This window comes from Arachis ipaensis, chromosome B01 (assembly GCF_000816755.2).
Source record: "Arachis ipaensis cultivar K30076 chromosome B01, Araip1.1, whole genome shotgun sequence".
NCBI classification, from domain to species: domain Eukaryota; kingdom Viridiplantae; phylum Streptophyta; class Magnoliopsida; order Fabales; family Fabaceae; genus Arachis; species Arachis ipaensis.
This window is the reverse complement of record NC_029785.2, coordinates 56,536,099-56,560,067: the sequence shown is the minus strand read 5'-3', so window position 1 is coordinate 56,560,067 and position 23,969 is coordinate 56,536,099.

Sequence of the window (23,969 nt, the reverse complement as noted above, 5' to 3'; positions counted from 1 at the left end):
AAATCATGCCTAGCTATCCATAATTCTCACTTTTGTATATTTCACATACTCATGTATCAACTTTTCTTTAATTTCACCACATGTGCATTGATCTTTTATTAACTTAGTACTTGGGTAATTTTGTCCCATTATTTATTTATTTATATTATATATTTTTTTTCTCTTTTTCTTTTTCTTTTTCTTTTTCTCTTTTTTTCTTTTTTTTGGAAATATAAAAGTAAACATAACATATCAATGCACATGAGTTTTTTAATTTTTTTTTTGGTCTCACATGAGTAGGTACCCAAATTTTCAATATTTTATCAAAGTAAAAACATAACACATTTCCTTATTAACCCATGTTCCCACAGTTTCCCACACTTAATTGATACACAATCTCTAACTTAAGCTAACTAAAGATTCACTTGGGGTAATTATTTATTTTTTTGCTTAAGGCTAGTGATGTGGTAACATATAGAACAAACAGGGATTAAAAGGCTCAAGGTGGCAAACAAAGGTGATTGAAAGGGTAGGCAATTTGGGATAAGTGAGCTAATAACAATTAATGGCCTCAATCATATGCAAGCATGTAAATACACTAAACAATGGACATATAGAATGTAGCAAAGCATAGATTGCAATCATAGAAAAGAAAACACACAAGGAAAAATATTATGATTAAATAGTGTAACCATGTAATTAAGCTCAAATCTCACAGGTTGTGTGTTCTTTGCTATAATTTATATTCCAATTTACAATCTTCAAATAAATTTAACACAAAATTTTAAATTAAATTAGTAAAATACTATAAAGTATTGAAAAGAAACTCATCACTTTAACCAAGCAGTGGTAAAATATGCAATCAAACATATAAATGCAACAATGAACTAACAAATAAAGTAAAATTTTAGTGTTGAGAAGAAAATAACTAACCCATGGAGATCGGTATCGACCTCCCCACACTTAAAGATTTCACTGTCCTCAGTGCATACAAAGAAGTGCAAGTGGATGGGCTGCTACAACTGATGCTTTTCTCCAAAGATTGTGCAGATGGACTTGTCTGTCGCCCCATGTAAACGTTTTCTGTTTCCCTTCCTCAGTGGCCATCCTGAAAGAAGAGGAAAAAGAAGAAAAGTAACCCAAAAACAAAGATAGGAAACAATTTAAAATATGGTTGGGTTAATGCCAAGTGATGAGAGTCTCAATTACATGGTAGCTACAACATGCAAGTGAGAAAATAGTAGAAGCACATGGCAAATCAAGAGTGCAAAAATTTGCAACAATGGGAAGAGAGGATGGGTAATGCAAGAAACTATAAATCATGTCAATGCAAAAGGAATACAGGTAACATAAAATATTGGCAGTAACAAATAAATAATATCATCCAACAGTGTAAAACAAGTCACTAAGCACCAAAATAATACCAGAAAAGATACAACAGTTGAAAAAGAAAATTTAACACCAATGAAAAAATAATAAATTTAGAAAAAAAAGTAAAAATATGCACAAAATTAAAATGCAATGAATGAAAGTATGCAAATAAATTGAGTAAAATAAAATGAAAGTGAAGAAGGATGAGAAGTTAAAGAGATGAAAAAGAAGAAACTAAGAAATAATTAGTGATTGAAAAGAATTAGGATTTGAGGGGTGGATGATTTGAAATCAGGCGCTGAGGTGTTTTAGTTGGGTGTCGTGTGCAACGCGTACGTGTGCATCACACGTACGCATGGATCGCGTTAATTTCAGGCGACGCATACGCGTCTGGGATGCGTTCGCGTGCCTCTGGGTGTGCGAATCGCGTGCCTTTAAAGCTCGTCACAGTCATCCCTTCCCGGATCCTACTCGGAATACCACAGACAAGGTTTAGACTTTCCGAATCCCAGGAATGGCTGCCAATAATTCTAGCCTATACCACGAAGATACTAATCTCACAGACTCGGTCCGTGTATTAGATATCCAAGAGAATATACTCCGGCTGTCTTCCAATGACTATGTTTAACATCATGTAGACCGCTTTGTGGTTGTCAGGCCCGCGGATCTTGGCTAAGCGACTAACGAAGATTGGGTGATTGTCACGGGTCACCCCTTCATTCTGACTTAACTGAATTAAGTACGAGAGTATATCTTGGAGAAAAAGTAGGTGTGAATTGAATAGAAAACAGTAGTAATTGCATTAATTCATGAAGAACAGCAGAGCTCCACACCTTAATCTATGGGGTGTAGAAACTCCACCGTAGAAAATACATAAGTGAAAAAGGTTTAGGCATGGCCGAATAGCCAGCCTCTCCAAACGTAAAATATGGCAAAAAATCTCTCTAGTCTAATAGTAAAAAGTGCTATTTATATTAAACTAGTAACTTAGGTTTACAGAAAATGAGTAACTAAGTGCAGATAGTGCAGAAATCCACTTTCGAGGCCCAGTTGGTGTGTGCTTGGGCTGAGCATTGAGTTTTACATGTGCATAGGCTGTTCCTGGAGTTAAATTCCAGCTTTGGTGCCAGTTTAGGCATTTAACTCCAATTCTGGTGCCAGTTTGGGCGTTTTATGCCAAGATGTTTTAGAATGGCTTTGGACGCCAGTTTGGGCCATCAAATCTTGAGCAAAGTATGAACTAGTATATATTGCTGGATAGCCCAGGATGTCTACTTTCCAACGCAATTGAAAGCGCGCCAATTGGACTTCTGTAGCTCTAGAAAATCTACTTCGAGTGTAGGAGGGTTAGAATCCAACAGCATCTGCAGTCCTTTCTCAGCCTCTGAATCAGATTTTTGCTCAGGTCCCTCAATTTCAGCCAGAAAATACCTGAAATCACAGAAAAATACACAAACTCATAGTAAAGTCTAGAAATGTAATTTTTGAATAAAAACTAATAAAAATATTATAAAAAGTAACTAAAACATACTAAAAACTATATAAAAACAATGCCAAAAAGGGTATAAATTATCCGCTCATCACAACACCAAACTTAAATTGTTGCTTGTCCCCAAGCAACTAAAAATAAAATAGGATAAAAAGAAGAGAAAATACAATAAATTCCAATCTTATCAATGAACTTAGTTCCAATTAGATGAGCGGGGCTAGTAGCCTTTTTGCTTCTGAACAGTTTTGGCATCTCACTTTATCCTTTGAAGTTCAGAATGATTGGCATCCATAGGAACTCAGAATTCAAATAGTGTTATTGATTCTCCTAGTTCAGTATGTTGATTCTTGAACATAGCTACTTTATGAGTCTTAGCTGTGACCCTAAGCATTTTGTTTTCCAGTATTACCACCGGATACATAAATGCCACAGACACATAACTGGGTGAACCTTTTCAGATTGTGACTCAGCTTTGCTAGAGTCCCCAGTTAGAGGTTTCCAAAGCTCTTAAGCACACTCTTTTTTCTTTGGACCACGACTTTAACCGTTCAGTCTCAAGCTTTTCACTTGACACCTTCACGCCACAAGCACATGGTTAGGGACAGCTTGGTTTAGCCGCTTAGGCTAGGATTTTATTCCTTTGGGCCCTCCTATCTATTAATGCTCAAAGCCTTGGATCCTTTTTATCCTTGCCTTTTGGTTTAAATTAACATTCATAAACAACAAATTAAAAAATATGCACTGTTCAAGCATTCATTCAGAAAACAAAAGGTATTGCCACCACATCAAAATAATTAAACTAATTTCAAGATAGAATTTGAAATCATGTACTTCTTGTTCTTTTGCAATTAAAAACATTTTTTATTTAAGAAAGGTGATGGATTCATAGGACATTCATAGCTTTAAGACATAGACACTTAAACACTAATGATCATGTAATAAAGACACAAACATAGACAAAACATAAAGCATAATTTTCGAAAAACAGAAAAAAAAAGAACAAGAAAATTAAAGTACGGGTCCACCTTAGTGATGGCGGCTAGTTCTTCCTCTTGAAGATCTTATGGAGTGCTTGAGCTCCTCTATGTCTCTTCCTTGCCTTTGTTGCTCCTCCCTCATGGCTCTTTGGTCCTCTCTGATTTCATTGAGGATAATAGAGTGCTCTTGGTGCTCCATCCTTAGTTGTCCCATGTTGGAACTCAATTCTCCTAAGGAGGTGTTGATTTTCTCCCAATAGTTTTGTGGAGGAAAGTGCATCCTTTGAGGTATCTCAGAGATTTCTTGATGAGGAATTTCCTCATGCTCTTGTTGAGGTCCATGAGTGGGCTCTCTTGTTTGCTCCATCTTCTTCTTAGTGATGGGCTTGTCTCCTTCAATGAGGATGTTTTTCTCTATGACAATTCCAGCTGAATTGCATAGGGTACAGATGAGATGAGGGAAGGCTAACATTGCCAAAGTAGAGGGCTTATCCGCCACCTTGTAGAGTTCGAGAGATATGATCTCATGAACTTCTACTTCCTCTCTAATCATGATACTATGGATCATGATAGCTCGATCTATTGTAACTTCAGACCGGTTACTAGTAGAAATGATAGAGCGTTGGATGAACTCCAACCATCCCTTAGCCACGGGCTTGAGGTCAAGCCTTCTTAGTTGAACCGGCTTGCCTGTTGAATCTCTCTTCCATTGAGTTACTTCCACACAAATGTCCCTAAGGACTTGGTCCAACCTTTAATCAAAGTTGACCCATCTAGTGAAAGGATGAGGATCTCCTCTCATCATTGCCAAGTTAAATGCCAACCTTACATTTTTTGGACTAAAATCCAAGTAATTTCCCCGAACCATTGTGAGCCAATTCTTTGGGTTCGGGTTCATACTTTGGTCATGGTTCCTAGTGATCCATGCATTGGCATAGAACTCTTGAACCATTAAGATTCTGACTTGTTGAATGGGGTTGGTGAGAGTTTTCCAACCTCTTCTTTGAATCTCATGTCGGATCTCCGGATATTCACTCTTTTTGAGCTTGAAGGGGACCTCAGAGATCACCTTTTTCTTGGCCACAATTTTATAGAAGTGGTCTTGATGGATCTTTGAGATGAATCTCTCCATCTCCCATAACTCGAAGGTGGAAGCAATTGCCTTCCCTTTTCTTTTTCTAGAGGTTTTTCCGGCCTTAGGTGCCATTAATGGTTATGAAAAAACAAAAAGCAAGGCTTTTTCCACACCAAACTTAAAAGGTTTGCTCGTCCTCGAGCAAAAGAAGAAAGAAAGGAGTAGAAGAAGAAGAAATAGAGGAGATGGAGGGGGTGATGGTTTCGGCCAAGGGGGTAGTAGTGTGTATGATGTGTGAAAATGAAGGTAGTGAGGAGGGGTATTTATAGGGTAGGAGAGAGAGGGAATTCGGTCATGAAGGGATGGGTTTGGGAGGGAAATAGTTTGAATTTGAATGGTGAGGTAGGTGGGGTTTTATGATGGATGGATGTGAGTGGTGAAGAGATTATGGAGAAGAGGGTAAGATTTGATAGGTGAAGGGTATTTGGGGAAGAGTGTTATGGAAAGGTGTGAAGAGGAAAGAAGAAGAGGTGGGGTAGGTGGGGATCCTGTGGGGTCCACAGATCCTGAGGTGTCAAGGAATTCTGCTCCCTGCACCAATTTGGCGTTCAAACGCCCTCTGTGTGCCAATTCTGGCATTAAACGCCAGCTCTGCTACCTTTCCTGGCATTAAACGCCAGTCTGCTGCCCATTTCTGGCGTTTAACGCCAGCCAGACGCCAGACAACCTTTTCTAGCGTTAAACGCCCAGAGTGCTGCCCATTCTGGCGTTTAACGCCCAGAATGCTGCCAGGTTGGGCGTTAAACGCCCATTCTGCTATCTTTACTGGCGTTTAAACACCAGTAAGCCTGTCTTCCAGGATGTGCTGTTTTTGATGCTATTTTTTATTTTGCTTTAATTTTGCAGTTGTTTTTATGACTTCACATGATCATCAACCTAAAGAAAACATAAAATAACAATGGAAAATAAATAAATATAATTAAATAACATTGAGTTGCCTCCCAACAAGCGATTCTTTAATGTCAATAGCTTGACAGTGAGCTCTTAAAGAGCTTCACAGAGACTCAGAGCTTGATGATGGCCTCCCAACACCAAACTTAGAAGTTAAGTGTGGAGGTTCTGTTTGACTCTGTATTGAGAGAAGCTTCTCATGCTTCCGCTCCATGGTTACAGAAGAAGATCCTTGAGCCTTAAACACAAGGTAGTCCTCATTCAATTGAAGGACTAACTCTCCTCTGTCCACATCAATCACAGCTCTTGATGTGGCTAGGAAGGGTCTTTCAAGGATGATGGATTCATCCTCTTCCTTCCCAGTGTCTAGAATTATGAAATCAGCAGGGATGTAATAGCCTTCAACCTTCACTAAGACATCCTCTACAAGTCCATAAGCCTGTTTCCTTGAATTGTCTGCCATTTCTAGTGAGATTCTTGTAGCTTGTACCTCAAAGATCCTCAATTTCTCCATTACAGAGAGTGGCATGAGGTTTATACTTGAACCAAGGTCACACAGAGCCTTCTTAAAGGTCATGGTGCCTATGATGTAAGGTATTAAGAACTTTTCGGGGTCCGGTTTCTTCAGAGGTAATTTATGTTGAACCAAGGTATTCAGTTTATTGATGAGCAATGGAGGTTCATCCTCCCAAGTCTCATTACCAAATAACTTGGCATTCAGCTTCATGATTGCTCCTAAATACTGAGCAACTTGCTCTTCAATAATATCTTTATCATCTTCAGAGGAAGAATACTCATCAAAGCTCATGAATGGCAACAGTAAGTTCAGTGAAATCTCTATGATCTCTGTATGAGCCTCAGATTTCTTTGGTTCATTAATAGGGAACTCCTTAGTGGCCAGTGGACGTCCATTGAGGTCTTCCTTAGTGGAAATCACTGCCTTTCCCTCCTCTACAAGTTCGGCCATGTTGGACGTGTTTATGGCCTTGCATTCTCTCTTTGGATTCTCTTCTGTATTGCTTGGGAGAGTACTAGGAGAGATTTCAGTAACTCTTTTACTCAGTTGACCCACTTGTGCCTCCAAATTTCTAATTGAGGACCTTGTTTCAGTTATGAAACTGTGAGTGGTCTTACTTAGATCAGAGATTATGGTTGCTAAGTCAGAGAGGCTCTGCTTAGAATTCTCTGTCTGTTTCTCAGAAGATGATGGGAAAGGCTTGCTATTGCCAAACCTATTTCTTCCACCATTATTATTATTGAAGCCTTCTTGAGGCTTTTGTTGATCCTTCCTTGAGAAATTAGGATGATTCCTCCATGAAGGATTATAGGTGTTTCCATAGGATTCTCCCATGTAATTCACCTCTTCCATTGCAGGGTTCTCAGGGTCATAAGGTTCTTCTTCAGAGGAAGCTTCTTTAGTACTGCTGGATGCAGCTTGTATTCCAGTCAGACTCTGAGAAATTATATTGACTTGCTGAGTCAATATTTTGTTCTGAGCTAATATGGTATTTAGAGTATCAATCTCAAGAACTCCTTTCTTCTGAGTCATCCCATTATTCATAGGATTTTTTTCAGAAGTGTACATGAATTGGTTATTTGCAACCATTTCAATGAGTTCCTGGGCTTCTGCAGGCGTCTTCTTCAGATGAAGAGATCAACCAGCAGAGTGATCCAATGACATCTTGGACAATTCAGACAGACCATCATAGAATATACATAAGATGCTCCATTCTGAAAGCATGTAAGAAGGACACCTTCTGATCAATTGCTTGTATCTTTCCCAAGATTCATAGAGGGATTCACCTTCCTTCTGTCTGAAAGTTTGGACTTCCACTCTAAGCTTGGTCAACTTTTGAGGTGGAAAGAATTTGGCCAAGAAGGCATTGACCAGCTTTTCCCAAGAGTTCAGGCTTTCTTTATGGTGTGAGTCCAACCATGTCCTAGCTCTATCTCTTACAACAAAGGGGAAAAGCATAAGTCTGTAGACCTCAGGATTAACCCCATTGATCTTAATGATGTCACAGATTTGCAAGAATTCAGCTAAGAACTAATGAGGATCTTCCAATGGAAGTCCATAAAACTTGCAATTCTGCTGCATTAGAGAAACTAATTGAGGCTTAAGCTCAAAGTTGTTTGCTCTAATTGCAGGAATTGAGATGCTTCTTCCATAGAAGTCAGAAGTTGGTGCAGTAAAGTCACCAAGCATCTTCCTTGCATCTCCACCATTGTTGTTATTTTTGGCTTCCATAACTACTTCTTTTACAAAAATTTCTGTCAGGTCCTCTCCAGAGTTTTGTGCTTTAGCTTCTCTTAGTTTCCTCCTTAGAGTCCTTTTAGGTTCAGGATTAGCTTCAACAAGAATGTTCTTATCCTTGTTCCTGCTCATATAAAAAAGAAGAGAACAGAAAAGAATAGGAATCCTCTATGTCACAGTATAGAGATTCCTTTATGTGAGTATAAAAAAAGAGAATTTTGAAAAAGGGGTTAGTTATTTTCGAAAATTGGAGAGAGAAAAGTAGTTAGGCGGTTTTAAAAAAGAAATGATTGAAATAGAAAACTTTTAAAATCAAACAAAAAGTCAAGTAGTTAATTGAAAAAGATTTGAAATCAATTTTGAAAAGATATGATTGAAAATCATTTTGAAAAAGATTTGAATTGGAAATTAAAAAGATTTGATTTTTGAAATTAAAGTTGATTACTTGACTAACAAGAAACTAAAAGATATGATTCTAGAATTTAAATATTGATCCTTTCTTAATAGGCAAGTAACAACTTAAAAGTTTTTTTACTCAAAGCATTAATTTCGAAAATATGAAATAAAATTAAGAAAAATATTTTGAAAATCAATTTTTAAAATTTTCGAAAAATAGGAAAGAAAAATGAAAAAGATTTGATTTTTGAAAAAGATTTGAAAAGATAGAATTTTTAATTTGAAATTTTTACTTGACTAAAAAGAAACAACCAAATTTTAAAACTTTTTTGACTAAATCAAACTAGAATATCGAAATTTAAGAGCAAAATAAGGGAAAGATATTATTTTTAATTTTTTTTGAATTAATGAAGAAAGGGAAAAAAAAACAAAAAGACACAAGACATAAGAAATTAAGATCAAAACTAATAATGCATGCAAGAACACTTTGAATGTCAAGATGAACACCAAGAACACTTTGAAGATCATGATGAACATCAAGAACATATTTTTAAAAATTTTTAAGAAAAGAAACACATGCAAGACACCAAACTTAAAATTTTTAATGTGTAGACACTATGAATTCGAAAATGCACAAGAAAAACAAGAAAAGACACAAAACAAAAAGATTCAAAGATCAAACAAGGAAAATAATCAAGAACAACTTGAAGATCAATGAAGAACATAATGCATATATTTTCAAAAATTTAAAAGCGTGCAATTGACACCAAACTTAAAATTTGACACTAAACTCAAACAAGAAACACAAAATTTTTGGTTTTTATGATTTTATTAAATTTTTTTTTGTATTTTTCAAAAATTATTTTGGAAAAAGAAAATAAAAGATACAAAATTTTTAATAAGAATCCCAGGAATCATGCAATGTTAGTCTAAAGCTCCAGTCCAAAAGATTTAGACATGGCCAATGGCCAGCCAAGCTTTAAGTGAAAGCTTCGGTCCAAAAGATTAGACATGGCCAAATAGCCAGCCAAGTTTTAGCATAAAACATACAAGCATGTCAATGAGAAGTGGAAGCCTCAGTCCAAAAGATTAGACATGGCTTCACAGCCAGCCAGGCTTCAACATATCTCATGAAACTCTAGAATTCATTCTTAAATATTCTGAAGAACAAATATAATTTTTTTTTGAATTTTTTTCGAAAATAAAATAAAATAAAAAGCTTAAACATAAAATAAAATTACCCAATCTAAGCAACAAGATGAACCGTCAGTTGTCCAAACTCGAACAATCCCCGGCAACGGCGCTAAAAACTAGGTGCACAAAAATCGTGATTCACACTTTTCACATCTCCGCACAACTAACCTGCAAGTGCACTGAGTCGTCCAAGTAATAAACCTTGCGTGAGTAAGGGTCAATCCCACGGAGATTGCCGGCTTGAAGCAAGCTATGGTCATCTTTTAAATCTCAATCAGGTGGATTCAAATGGTTATGAGGTTTTGATAATTAAAATATAAAAATAAAATAAAATAAAATAAAGTTACTTATGCAATTCATTGGTGGGAACTTTAGATAAGCGTTTGGAGATGCTTTGTTACTTCTAAACCTATGCTTTCCTGGTGCCTTCTTCCAATCATGCGTGCTCCCTTCCATGGCAAGCTGTAAGATCCTCTCAGTGAAAATGGTCCTCTACAGTTTCTGCACAGCTAATCAACTGTCGGATTTTTTGTCTCGGATAAAAATACCAGGCACAGCTACCGCATGGCTAATCATCTGTCGATTTCCACTAGCGTCGGAATAGGATCCATTGATCATTTTGCACACTGTCACTGCGCCCAACATTCGCAGGTTTGAAGCTCGTCACAGTCATCCCTTCCCGGATCCTACTCGCAATACCACAGACAAGGTTTAGACTTTTTGGATCCCAAGAATGGCTGCCAATAATTCTAGCCTATACCATGAAGATACTAATCTCATGGACTCGGTCCGTGTATTAGATATCCAAGAGAATATACTCCGGTTGTCGTCCAATAACTACGTTGAACATCATGTAGACCGCTTTGTGGTTGTCAGGCACGCGGATCTTGGCTAAGCGAGTAACAAAGATTGGGTGATTGTCACAGGTCACCCCTTCATTCTGACTTAACTGAATTAAGTACGAGAGTATATCTTGGAGAATAAGTAGGCGTGAATTGAATAGAAAATAGTAGTAATTGCATTAATTCATGAAGAACAGCAGAGCTCTACATCTTAATCTATGGGGTGTAGAAACTCCACCGTAGAAAATACATAAATGAAAAAGGTCTAGGCATGCCGAATGGCCAGCCTCTCCAAACGTAAAATATGGGAAAAAGCTCTCTAGTCTAATAGTAAAAGGTGCTATTTATACTAAACTAGTAACTTAGGTTTACAGAAAATAAGTAACTAAGTGCAGATAGTGTAGAAATCCACTTCCGGAGCCCACTTGGTGTGTGCTTGGACTGAGTGGTGCACAAATTGTAAATCACACTTTTTACAACTCGTACCACTAACCAGCAAGTGCACTGGGTCGTCCAAGTAATACCTTACGTGAGTAAGGGTCGATCCCATGGAGATTGTTGGCTTGAAGCAATCTATGGTTATCTTGTAACTCTTAGTCAGGAAAACAATAAAATAATTCACTTATCAATTTTGATTGCAAGGAATAAAAGGGGCAGAACACAAATTATACTTGTATGCACTGGTGGAGAATATGTTGGAGTTTTGGAGATGCTTTGTCATCTGGAATTCTGCTTTCCTCTGTTTTCTGATTCACGCACGCACGTCCTCCTATGGCAAACTGTGTGTTGGTGGATCACCGTTGTCAATGGCTACCATCCATCCTTCCAGTGATAAGGGTCCAAATGCGCTGTCACCGCATGGCTAATCATTTGCAGGTTCTCAATCATACCGGAATAGGATTTACTATCCTTTTGCGTCTGTTACTACGCCCAGCACTCTCGAGTTTGAAGCTCGTCACAGTCATTCAATCCCTGAATCCTACTCGGAATACCACAGACAAGGTTTAGACTTTCCAGATTCTCTTGAATGCTGCCATCAATCTAGCTTATACCACGAGGATTCTGATTAAGAGATCCAAGAGATATTCATTCATTCTATAGTGGAACGGAAGTGGTTGTCAGGCACGCGTTCGTGGGGGAATGATGATGATTGTCACGTTCATCATATTCACATTGAAGTGCGAATGGATATCTTAGATAGGAACACGCATGTTTGAATGGAAAACAGAATTACTTGCATTAATTCATTGAGACACAGCAGAGCTCCTCACCCCTAACAATGGGGTTTAGAGACTCATGCCATCAAAAGGTACAAAGTTCAGATCTAAAATGTCATGAGATGCGAAAATAAACCTCTAAAAGTTGTTTAAATACTAAACTAGTAACCTAGGTTTACAGAAAATGAACAAACTATGATAGATGGTGTAGAAATCCACTTCTGGGGCCCACTTGGTGTGTGCTGTGGCTGAGACTTAAGCTAATCACGTTCATAGGGCTGTTTTGGGCGTTCAACGCCAGCTTTGGATCCAATTCTGGCGTTGAACTCCAACTCCTAACTTGTTTCTGGCGCTGGACGCCAGACAGCAGCATGGAACTGGCGTTGAACGCCAGTTTACATAGTCTATCCTTGAGCAAAGTATGGACTATTATATATTGCTGGAAAGCCCTGGATTTCTACTTTCCAACGCAATTGGAAATGCGCCATTTGGAGTTCTGTAGCTCCAGAAAATCCACTTTGAGTGCAGGGAGGTCAGAATCCAACAGCATCAGCAGTCCTTTTTCAGCCAGAATCAGATTTTTGCTCAGCTCCCTCGATTTTAGCCAGAAAATACCTGAAATCATAGAAAAACACACAAACTCATAGTAAAGTCCAGAAATATGAATTTTGCCTAAAAGCTACTGAAAATAAACAAAAAACTAACTAAAACACACTAAAATTATATGGACCATCCTGGATATATTCTATGATGGTTTATCTGAGCTATCAAAGATGTCACTGGACACTTCTGCAGGTGGATCCATTCACCTAAAGAAAACACCTGCAGAAGCTCAAGAACTCATTGACATGGTTGCAAATAACCAATTCATGTACACTTCTGAAAGGAATCCTGTGAATGGTGGGAGGCCACAACCAAATTCTAAGTTTGGTGTTGAACTCCCATATCCAAACTCTAAGTTTGGTGTTGGGGAGTCTCAACAAAGCTCTGCACACCTGTGAGGCTCCATGAAGAGCCCACTGTCAAGCTATTGACATTAAAGAAGCGCTTGTTGGGAGGCAACCCAATGTTTATTTATCTAATTTTTATTTTCATTGTTTTTCATGTCTTTATAGGTTCATGATCATGTGGAGTCACAAAATAAATAGAAAAATTGAAAACAGAATCAAAAATAGCAGAAGAAAAATCACACCCTGGAGGAGCATCTGTCTGGCATTCAGCGCCAGAACAGAGCATGGTTCTGGCGCTGAACGCCCAAAATGGGCAGCTTCTGGGCACTGAACGCCAGAACAGGCATGGAACGCCAGAAATGGCACACAAATGGGCGTTGAACGCCCAAAATGGCCACCAACCTGGCGCTGAACGCCCAGAGTTGTGTGCAAAGGCATTTTTACATGCCTAATGGGTGCAGGGATGTAAATCCTTGAACACCTCAGGATTTGTGGACCCCACAGGATCCACTCAGGATCTGTGGACCCCACAGGATCCCCACCTACCTCCATTCACTTCTTCTCACCACTCTCTTTCACACAATCCCATAAACACTCTTCCCCAAAATCCTTCACCAATCACCTCAATCTCTCTTCCCCATCACCTCTTCACCACTCACATCCATCCACTCTTCCCCATAAACCTACCTCATAAACTCAACCTACCTTCAAAATTCAAAATCAATTTCCCACCCAAACCCACCCATATGGCCGAAACCTTTCCCCCCTCCCTTCCCTATATAAAGCCCTCCATTCTTCATCAAATTCACACAACACACCCCTCTACACCCTTCTTGGCCGAAACACTTCCCACTCTCCCTCTCCTCCATTTCTTCTTCTTCTTCATCCATTCTTTCTTTTATTGCTCGAGGGCGAGCAAATTCTAAGTTTGGTGTGGTAAAAGCATAAGCTTTTTGTTTTTCCATTACCATTGATGGCACCTAAGGCCACAGAAACCTCTAGAAAGAGGAAAGGGAAGACAAAAGCTTCCATCAAGGGTCTATAGCTCAGTGGTAGAACATTTGACTGCAAATCAAGAGATCCCTGAGATACCTCAGGGGATACATTTTCTTCCACACAATTATTGGAAGCAACTAAGGGTGGAACATCAAGAGCACTCCATCATCCTTCATGAAATCAGAGAAGATCTAAAAGCAATGAAGGAGGAGCAACAAAGGCAAGGAAGAGATATAGAAGAGCTCAAGGGCATCATTTGTTCCTCAAGAAGGAAACGCCACCATCACTAAGGTGGATTCATTCCTTGCTCTTAATTCTTCTGTTTTTTGTTTTCTATGTTATGTGCTTATCTATGTTTGTGTCTTCATTACATGATCATTAGTAGTTAGTAACTTTGTCTTAAAAGTTATGAATGTCCTATGAATCCATCACCTCTCTTAAATGAAAAATGTTTTAATTCAAAATTCAAAAAAAAAAAGAATTAGGCGAAAAAAAAAATAGAAAGAAAAAGCAAGCAGAAAAAGCCAAAAGCTCTTAAAACCAAGAGGCAAGAGCAAAAAGCCAATAACCCTTAAAATCAAAAGGCAAGGGTAATAAAAAGGATCCCAAGGCTTTGAGCATCAGTGGATAGGAGGGCCTAAAGGAATAAAATCCTGGTCTAAGCGGCTAAACCAAGCTGTCCCTAACCATGTGCTTGTGGCGTGTAGGTGTCAAGTGAAAACTTGAGATTGAGCGGTAAAAATCAAGGTCCAAAGCAAAAAAAAGAGTGTGCTTAAGAACCCTGGACACCTCTAATTGGGGACTTTAGCAAAGCTGAGTCACGATCTGAAAAGGTTCACCCAAATTATGTGTCTGTGGCATTTATGTATCCGGTGGTAATACTGGAAAACAAAGTGCTTAGGGCCACGGCCAAGACTCATAAAGAAGCTGTGTTCAAGAATCATCATACTGAACTAGGAGAATCAATAACACTATCTGAACTCTGAGTTCCTATAGATGCCAATCATTCTGAACCTCAATGGATGGAGTGAGATGCCAAAACTATTCAAGAGGCAAAAAGCTATAAGTCCCGCTCATATGATTGCAGCTATGTTTCATTGATAGTTTGGAATTTATAGTATATTCGGCAATATATAATAGTCCATACTTTGGCCAAGAATGAAAGACGCAAACTGGCGTTCAACGCCAGCTTTCTGCCCAAATCTGGCGTCCAGCGCCAGAAAAGGAGCCAAAACCAGAGTTGAACGCCCAAACTGGCACAAAAGCTGGCGTTCAACTCCAAGGAGGACCTCTACACGTGCAACACTCAAAGCTCAGCCCAAGCACACACCAAGTGGGCCCCGAAAGTGGATTTATGCATCAATTACTTACTTCTATAAACCCTAGTAGTTAGTTTATTATAAATAGGACCTTTTAATATTGTATTAGGCATCTTTGGTCTCAGTTTTAATCCATTGTTCATCTTAGGAGACTATTGATCACGTTTTAGGGGGCTGGCCATCTCGGCCATGCCTGGACCTTTCACTAATGTATTTTCAACGGTAGAGTTTCTGCACTCCATAGATTAAGGTGTGGAGCTCTGCTGTTCCTCAAAGATTAATGCAAAGTACTACTGTTTTCTATTCAATTCATCTTATTTCGCTTCTAAGATATTCATTCGTACTTCAATCTGAATGTGATAAACGTGACAATCATCATCATTCCCTATGAACGCGTGCCTGACAACCACCTATCCTTACTTTATGTTTTATTTACATAATATATTGTAGCCCATAGGAGTCAACTTAACTGAGATTTACAAGGTGACCATAGCTTGCTTCATACCGACAATCTCCGTGGGATTCGACCCTTACTCACGTAGGGTATTACTTGGACGACCCAGTGCACTTGCTGGTTAGTTACACGGAGTTGTGAACCATGGTCTTGGCATCATGTTTTTGGCGCCATTTCCAGGAAAAGAAAGAGCAATGAATTTTACATAATTAAAGTGTAATCACGATTCCACGTACCAAACGCCCAAAACAGACTTTTACTGGCGTTTTCTTGCCAGTGAGCTCTTTTTCTCTATTTTGCATGAAGAATCCTTCTGTAACCCTGTGAACTTATACAATTGACTCTTTACCTTAGGATCAATGAACTTTATATAAACAAATAAAATCAAGAATAGGGCAAAATGCTTAGAGGAAGTGATGCTCCATGGCTGGGTTGCCTCCCAGCAAGCGCTTCTTTATTGTCTTTAGCTGGACCTTGCTGAGCTTTTAATCTAGCTTCAGCCTTGAGCACTCTTGCTCAACATTGCCTTCAAGATAGTGCTTGATTCTCTGTCCATTAACAATGAACTTCTTATCAGAATCAATATCTTGAAGCTCCACATAACCATATGGTGATACACTTGTAATCACATATGGTCCCCTCCACCGGGACTTCAGTTTCCCGGGAATAGCCTGAGCCTAAAGTTAAACAACAGAACCTTTTGTCCCGGTTCAAAGATTCTAGATGACAGCTTCCTGTCATGCCATTTTTTTTATTTTTCTTTATAAAGCTTGGCATTTTCGAAAGCAGTGAATCTGAATTCCTCTAGTTCATTTAGCTGGAGCAATCTTTTTTCTCCAGCTAATTTGGCATCAAAATTTAGAAATCTGGTTGCCCAGTAGGCTTTATATTCCAGTTCCACGGGCAGGTGACATGCCTTACCATACACAAGTTGGTATGGAGAGGTCCCTATAGGAGTCTTGAATGCTGTTCTATATACCCACAGAGCATCATCCAAGCTTCTTGCCCAATCCTTTCTACGGGTACTTACAGTCCGTTCTAGGATTCTTTTTAGCTCTCTGTTAGAGACTTCAGCTTGTCCATTAGTCTGTGGATGAAATAGAGTCGCCACCTTGTGGCAAATCCCATACCGGACCATGGCAGAGTAAAGCTGTTTGTTGCAGAAGTGAGTGCCCCCATCACTGATTAGTACTCTAAGGACCCCAAACCTGCTGAAGATATATTTCTGGAGGAACTTCAGCACTGTTTTAGTATCATTAATGGGTGTGGCAACGGCCTCTACCCATTTTGATACGTAGTCAACATTCACCAGAATATAAGTGTTTGAGTATGATGGTGGAAAAGGTCCCATGAAGTCAATTCCCCATACGTCAAACAACTCAATCTCTAGAACTAGTTTCAGGTGATCAAGATAGAAGCAGAAGGAGTCTCCATATACTGAGAAATCATCTATGAAGACTTCCAGAAATTTTTCCACCATATCAGAGAAAATAGAGAGCATGCATCTCTGGAAGGTTGCAGGTGCATTACACAGAAATGCATATTTCAGGGATGGTGGTAATGGTTTGAGCTCGGGTTTAGGAGGTTTTTCCTTTCCAGAGGAAATTTTAGAGGCTCTTTCATTTCCTCTGAAACCTCCAAATCAGGCTGAGCATCTTTGAAGATGTCTTCTAACTCTGATTCAAGACTCACAACCATGTTGATCTCTTCCACCAAAGAGTCAATAAGATCAACTTTCATGCAGTCTTTTGATGTGTCTGGATGCTGCATGGCTTTGACAGCATTCAACTTAAACTCATCATCATTGACTCTCAGGGTTATTTCCCCCTGTTGGATATCAATGAGAGTTCGTCCAGTTGCTAGGAAGGGTCTTCCTAGAATGAGAGTGGCACTCTTGTGCTCCTCCATTTCCAGCACTACAAAGTCAGTGGGAAAGGCAAATGGCCCAACTCTGACAATCATGTCTTCAATCACGCCTGATGGGTATTTAATGGAGCCATCAGCAAGTTGGAGACTTATCCGGGTTGGTTTAACTTCTTCAGTTAAACCAAGCTTTCTGATAGTGGATGCAGGTATTAGGTTGATGCTTGCCCCAAGATCAAATAGAGCTGTCTTGGTGCAATTACCTTCTAATTCTTGGCTTTATATTCCTCAACCTTAGTTGCTGTAAGTTTATTTCCTACAGAAGTGGTTGAAGAAGCCTTTTTAGATGGGTTGTTATCAGTACTTGTGTGTGTCTGATCCCTCACTGGCAATTGAGTGTCAGAGTTAGAAGCTGGAGTGACGTTGGACGCTAGCTCCTCATCTGTTCCTGGCGTTTGAACGCCAGAACTGTTCTTCTTTTGGGCGTTCAATGCCAGATCCTTGCTTGTTTCTGGCGTTGAACGCCAGTCCTGAGCATGGTTTGGATGTTCAGCGCCAGCCTTCCACCCAACTTCTGGCGTTTTAGCGCCAGAATTATTTTTCCCTGGGCTCTTACTGTCCTCAGATGGATTTTGGGTGGTTTGCTCATTTCTTGGTTTCCTGCTGCTTTGAAGTGGGGTAGTTGGTGCTTTCCCACTTCTTAGTTGAACTGCTTGGCATTCTTTTGTTATTTGTTTTGACAGTTGCTGCCTTGTTTGCTTTAGTTGTACTTCCATGTTTATATTAGCCATCCTTGTCTCTTGTAGTTTATCCTTGAATTCAGCTAACGGCTTTGTTAGAAAATCCAATTGCTGATTGAATTCAGCAGCTTGCTCTGCAGAACTGAGTTCAGCAGTTACTGTTTTAGCCTCTTCTTTCATAGAAGGGTCACTGCTTAAGTACAGATGCTGATTTCTAGCAACTATATCAATGAGCTCTTGAGCTTCTTCAATTGTCTTTCTCATGTGGATAGATCCACCAGTTGAGCAATCTAAAAAGATCTGAGCTCTTTCTGTAAGCCCATAATAGAAGATGTCTAACTGAACCCACTCTGAAAACATTTCAGAGGGGCATTTTCGTAGCATCTCTCTGTATCTCTCCCAGGCATCATAAAGAGATTCAATATCTCCTTGTTTAAAGCCTTGGATGTCCAGCCTTAGCTGTGTCATCCGTTTTGGAGGAAAGTATTGATTCAGGAATTTTTCTGTCAGCTCTTTCCTCTATTTTCTGATTCACGCACGCATGTCCTCCTATGGCAAACTGTGTATTGGTGGATCACCGTTGTCAATGGCTACCATCCATCCTTCCAGTGATAAGGGTCCAAATGCGCTGTCACCGCACGGCTAATCATCTGCAGGTTCTCAATCGTACCGGAATAGGATTTACTATCCTTTTGTGTTTGTCACTACGCCCAGCACTCTCGAGTTTGAAGCTCGTCACAGTCATTCAATCCCTGAATCCTATTCGGAATACCACAGACAAGGTTTAGACTTTCCAGATTTTCTTGAATGCTGCCATCAATCTAGCTTATACCACGAGGATTCTGATTAAGAGATCCAAGAGATATTCATTCATTCTATAGTGGAACGGAAGTGGTTGTCAGGCAGACGTTCGTGGGAAAATGATGATGATTGTCATGTTCATCATATTCATATTGAAGTACGATTGGATATCTTAGATAGGAACACGCATGTTTGAATGAAAAACAGAATTACTTGCACTAATTCATTGAGACACAGCAGAGCTCCTCACCCCCAACAATGGAGTTTAAAGACTCATGCCATCAAAAGGTACAAAGTTCAGATTTAAAATGTCATCAGATGCGAAAATAAACCTCTAAAAGTTGTTTAAATACTAAACTAGTAACCTAGGTTTACAGAAAATGAACAAACTATGATAGATGGTGCAGAAATCCACTTCTGGGGCCCACTTGGTGTGTGCTGGGGCTGAGACTTAAGCTAATCACGTGCATAGGGCTGTTTTGGGCGTTCAACGCCAGCTTTGGATCCAATTCTGGCGTTGAACTCCAACTCCTAACTTGTTTCTGGCGCTAGACGCCAGACAGCAGCATGGAACTGGCGTTGAATGCCAGTTTATGTCGTCTATCCTTGAGCAAAGTATAAACTATTATATATTTCTGGAAAGCCCTGGATGTCTACTTTCCAACGCAATTGGAAGTGCGCCATTTGAAGTTCTGTAGCTCCAGAAAATCCACTTTGAGTGCAGGGAGGTCAGAATCCAACAGCATCAGCAGTCCTTTTTCAGCCTGAATAAGATTTTTGCTCAGCTCCCTCGATTTCAACTAGAAAATACCTGAAATCACAGAAAAACACACAAACTCATAGTAAAGTCCAGAAATATGAATTTTGCCTAAAAGCTACTGAAAATAAACTAAAAACTAACTAAAACACACTAAAAATTATATGAAATTAACCCCAAAAAGCGTATAAAATATCCGCTCATCACAGAGCATTGAGCTTTACATGTGCATAGGCTGTTCCTAGAGTTAAATGCCAGCTTTGGTGCCAATTTGGGCGTTTAACTCCAATTCTGGTGCCAGTTTGGGCGTTTTACGCCAAGATGTTTTAGGCTGGCTTTGGACGCCAGTTTGGGCCATCAAATCTCGGGAAAAGTATGGACTATTATATATTGCTAGAAACCCCAGGATGTTTACTTTCCAACGCAATTGAGAGCGCGCAATTGGGCTTCTGTACCTCTAGAAAATCCACTTTGAGAGCAGGAGGGTCAGAATCCAACAGCATCTGTAGTCCTTTCTCAGCCTCTGAATCAGATTTTTGCTCAGGTCCCTCAATTTCAGTCAGAAAATACCTGAAATCACAGAAAAACACACAAACTTATAGTAAAGTCCAGAAATATGATTTTTGAATAAAAACTAATAAAAATATAATAAAAAGTAACTAAAACATACTAAAAACTATGTAAAAACAATGCCAAAAAGGGTATAAATTATCCGCTCATCAGAAACCATACTGATTTTTAGGACATTCTCCAATATTTGACTTAGCAGTAGTTATTTCACATTGATAGAGTTGCAAAAACTTTCTCTAGCTCATTCAAGTTTTTTATTGGGTGCTTATTCATGTGATAAGTTGTTTTCCTCATCTACAGTTAAAGGAAACCTGAAACTTCTGATGCCACCACCATAGTCATTGGTCATCCAGGTAATATTCTTTTTCTGTACTTGCTGGGAGATTTGATACTCAGGTATATTTTAAGCTTCTGTCATGTTCATAAAGGTTAATGCTACTTTTAGGAGGGATTGTTATTGTTGTAGGGATGAGTTTTTGTAATGAATCTTGTGTATTGTCATCCAAGATGTTGGTATGCAAATGAGTCTCAACTATTGTATTTGGACTTGTTTTAACAAAATTCAATCTTCATCTTTCTTCATTATATCTATTTATTTATCGATAATATTAATTAAGATCCGGTAGTATGCAGTTAAAAACATTGGCTTTATTCTGTAGAACCATTATAAATAAGATGATTGAAAACTTTGGTTCACGTTGGTTTAACTCTTTTCCACTTCAACTCTTATCCTTGAATATCAGGTTCCTCATACGTGTGGCCAAGGTTATAGGCTTGCGGGGGACTAGTCTACTCAAGGTCTATGTTGCATGTTATTTCCTTTTAATTATGTTTACTTGATTTTATCTACTAAAAGTTAAAACAATTAATTCTTTCTATGTATTATGATCAAGTTTATCCTTGGTTGCTGAGCATTTTTCAGATGCTCCTTTCACCAAGTGTTATTTGGCAATGTCACATTTTTCTCACTATAATTATTTTAGTGCATACCTATTACCCTTACGTATCAAAATTAAGGTGTAGCAACACCGCTAACCATATTAGAAATGATAATACAGTTTCCCATTTCTGTGCTTTAGCCTCCTCATCTTTTTGTGTTTGTCTGCTTTTCCCCATTGACCACTTTTTTAGTCATTGTCTCTGTTCATTGTCTTTATTACTCCACCATTCTTCTTCAAGCTGTCTCTTTCTCCTTTTCTATGATTTCACGGGGATAAAGTTGGTGAATCCACTGGGTAAGGATCTAAAAATGCCTCTTTTTCCACTACCTAAAGTACTACGAAGAATAAGACAAATAAAAATGAAACTTTAAAGATTAGCAAGTAAAACAAGATTATATCATATAGGTTCTAAAGGATTTCTCAAACAAGTTATTTTGAAGCTTTGAAGGAAACAGTTAGTGTTGTCTTAATTCTCTTTACTCCCTTTATTTTAATGTTTTATAGAGGCATAAATCAAGAACCTAGTTAGTTATTTGTTAGGAATGTGATAGTGCCATTTTTTGCAGATCTCATACAAATGTGTTTTATTGTGGTTTGACAGGGCTCTTTTTTTTTTTAAGCATTATCGCATCATTTATGGAGTTTACGCTTCCTTGTAATTCACCTAAGTATTAAATAAATAATAAAGCCTTTTTGATCTCAAAATATAACCTGTAAGACCCAGAATTTTCAAATAAATCTTATTGTGAATTAATTTCAATTCATTTATTTATTAAAAGTTTTATTTTCAGAAATTATTTTATTAAAGCTAATTAAATCAAAAATTAAATCAGGTTTTGATAATTAATTAGAATTTTACCTAATTATTAATGTTACATTTGCTGTAGGTCTAGCTTGTGAAGGTCTCAAGCTTTTCTATGCAATTTACTCATCATTCATACAGAGGGCTTATGACCAAGTAAGAATAACAACTCACTCGCTACATTCATTACTATTTTACAATTTCTCTATGCTTTTATGATAATGATAGTCCTGTGATTTTTTGTTGGTCAATACATGATTAGTTTATATAATCAATGCTTAAAGAACATGTTCTGTGACACAGGTCGTGCATGATGTTGACTTGTAGAAGTTGCCTGTAAGATTTGCAATAGATAGGGCTGGATTAGTTATGTAGAATTTACAATGAAATTGGTTATGCAGAAGCTGGATTAGTTATGCAGAAGTTGCCTGTAGAATTTGCAGAAACTGCCTGTAAGATTTGCAATGAAATTATTGTTTTATTTTACTTTTAAAGAAAAACAGTAATAATTATGTAGAATAATATTATATATGTTTGGAACTATTGACGTTGAGAATTTTTTTTATATTTAGAATTATGTCTTATATTGAGAAATTGTGTTATAAAAGATTTAGTTTTTAAATTTTGATATTAAAAAATAAAATTTTAATTTGAGAATATATAAATGAGATGAGATTAATGAATGTTTAGGATTTTAAATTGAGATTAATAAATGATTTGAAATTAAAAATAAATAACTACAAGGTTTGTGGAGGTTTGAAAATCTCACAAAATAGTTAATTTGTGTCAAATTGAAAAGTCAATTTGTGGGGGTTTTAAACTGTCACAAAATTGATTTAAAACTGCCACAAGAGTTCAATATAAAACCTCCACTAAATACAGACAAAATCTCCACTAAATAGATTATGGAGGTTTTTAAAAACCCCACAAAAGATCTCGTGGCACCTTAAATTTAGGGGGTTTTAGAAACCCTCCACAAACTATTTGGTGGAGGTTATAAACCTCCACAAATAAGAAAAAAAAATGTCACAAATAAACAAAGACCTTGTAGTGTACTAAAGGTGATGAAACCATCTTTTTCTCTCTAAAGATATAGAAAAATAAAAATTTGAACTGTCGCTACTACCACACCAGTCTTCAAAGGCAGCAATAGCCCTCCCTTTCTCTTTTTATTATTTGTCCATTCTATTTCTTCTCTTATCCTCTTTTTTTTCTTTCCTTCTATTTTTGTGACTCTTTCCATCTTTGTTCTTTTTCACTCATTTTTTTCTCTATCTTTATTGGTCTATTCTGTCTTTTCATGCATCCCTACATTAGGTCTATCATTTCTCCATCTTTCTCTTCTCACTCCTTTTCTCTTTTTTCGATTCCCTCTACGTACCATTATTTTAGACTTAATCTTAATTTTGAATTTTAATTTTAACAAATTTTTTGTGGTGTTTTCTTCTCTCTTTTAATATTTTTTGTTCACTTTTATAGTTGATGTTTGTATAATATTACAGATTTAAGAAATCTTTCTAAATTAGGAGAGAAATACAATAAAAAAAATCTTTTTTGTCTATAGAAAGATCTTTAAATTTAGAAAATATTCATATATATGTGGAGAAGAATTAAGAATAAGTATCTTATTGTATTACAGTACACCTATGTAGATATAGAATAAAAAAAACTCAAATAATATTCCTATCTCTACTTATTAAAATTTTTGATAATCGAATATTGCATTTCTTCTCAAACTATAGTTTAACATATAGGATATGAATTATTTTTTTTGATGTAAAAATAATATTTTTTATGCTATTTATAAGTGTCGTTTAACTTTTCTATAAATAAAAATAATTTTTTCTGTAAAAAATTTTACTTTTAAAAAGGTATATGATAATATAACAACCTATTCGATCAAGAGTAATTTTATTCAACTTAAAAATATTGTGTTTTGTTTTTATTAGTACTTATTAACAAACTGTAAAACATTTTTATAGGGTTTATGTATCAACTTTTTGGTTTCTCTTAATTTTTTCTATTAAATGA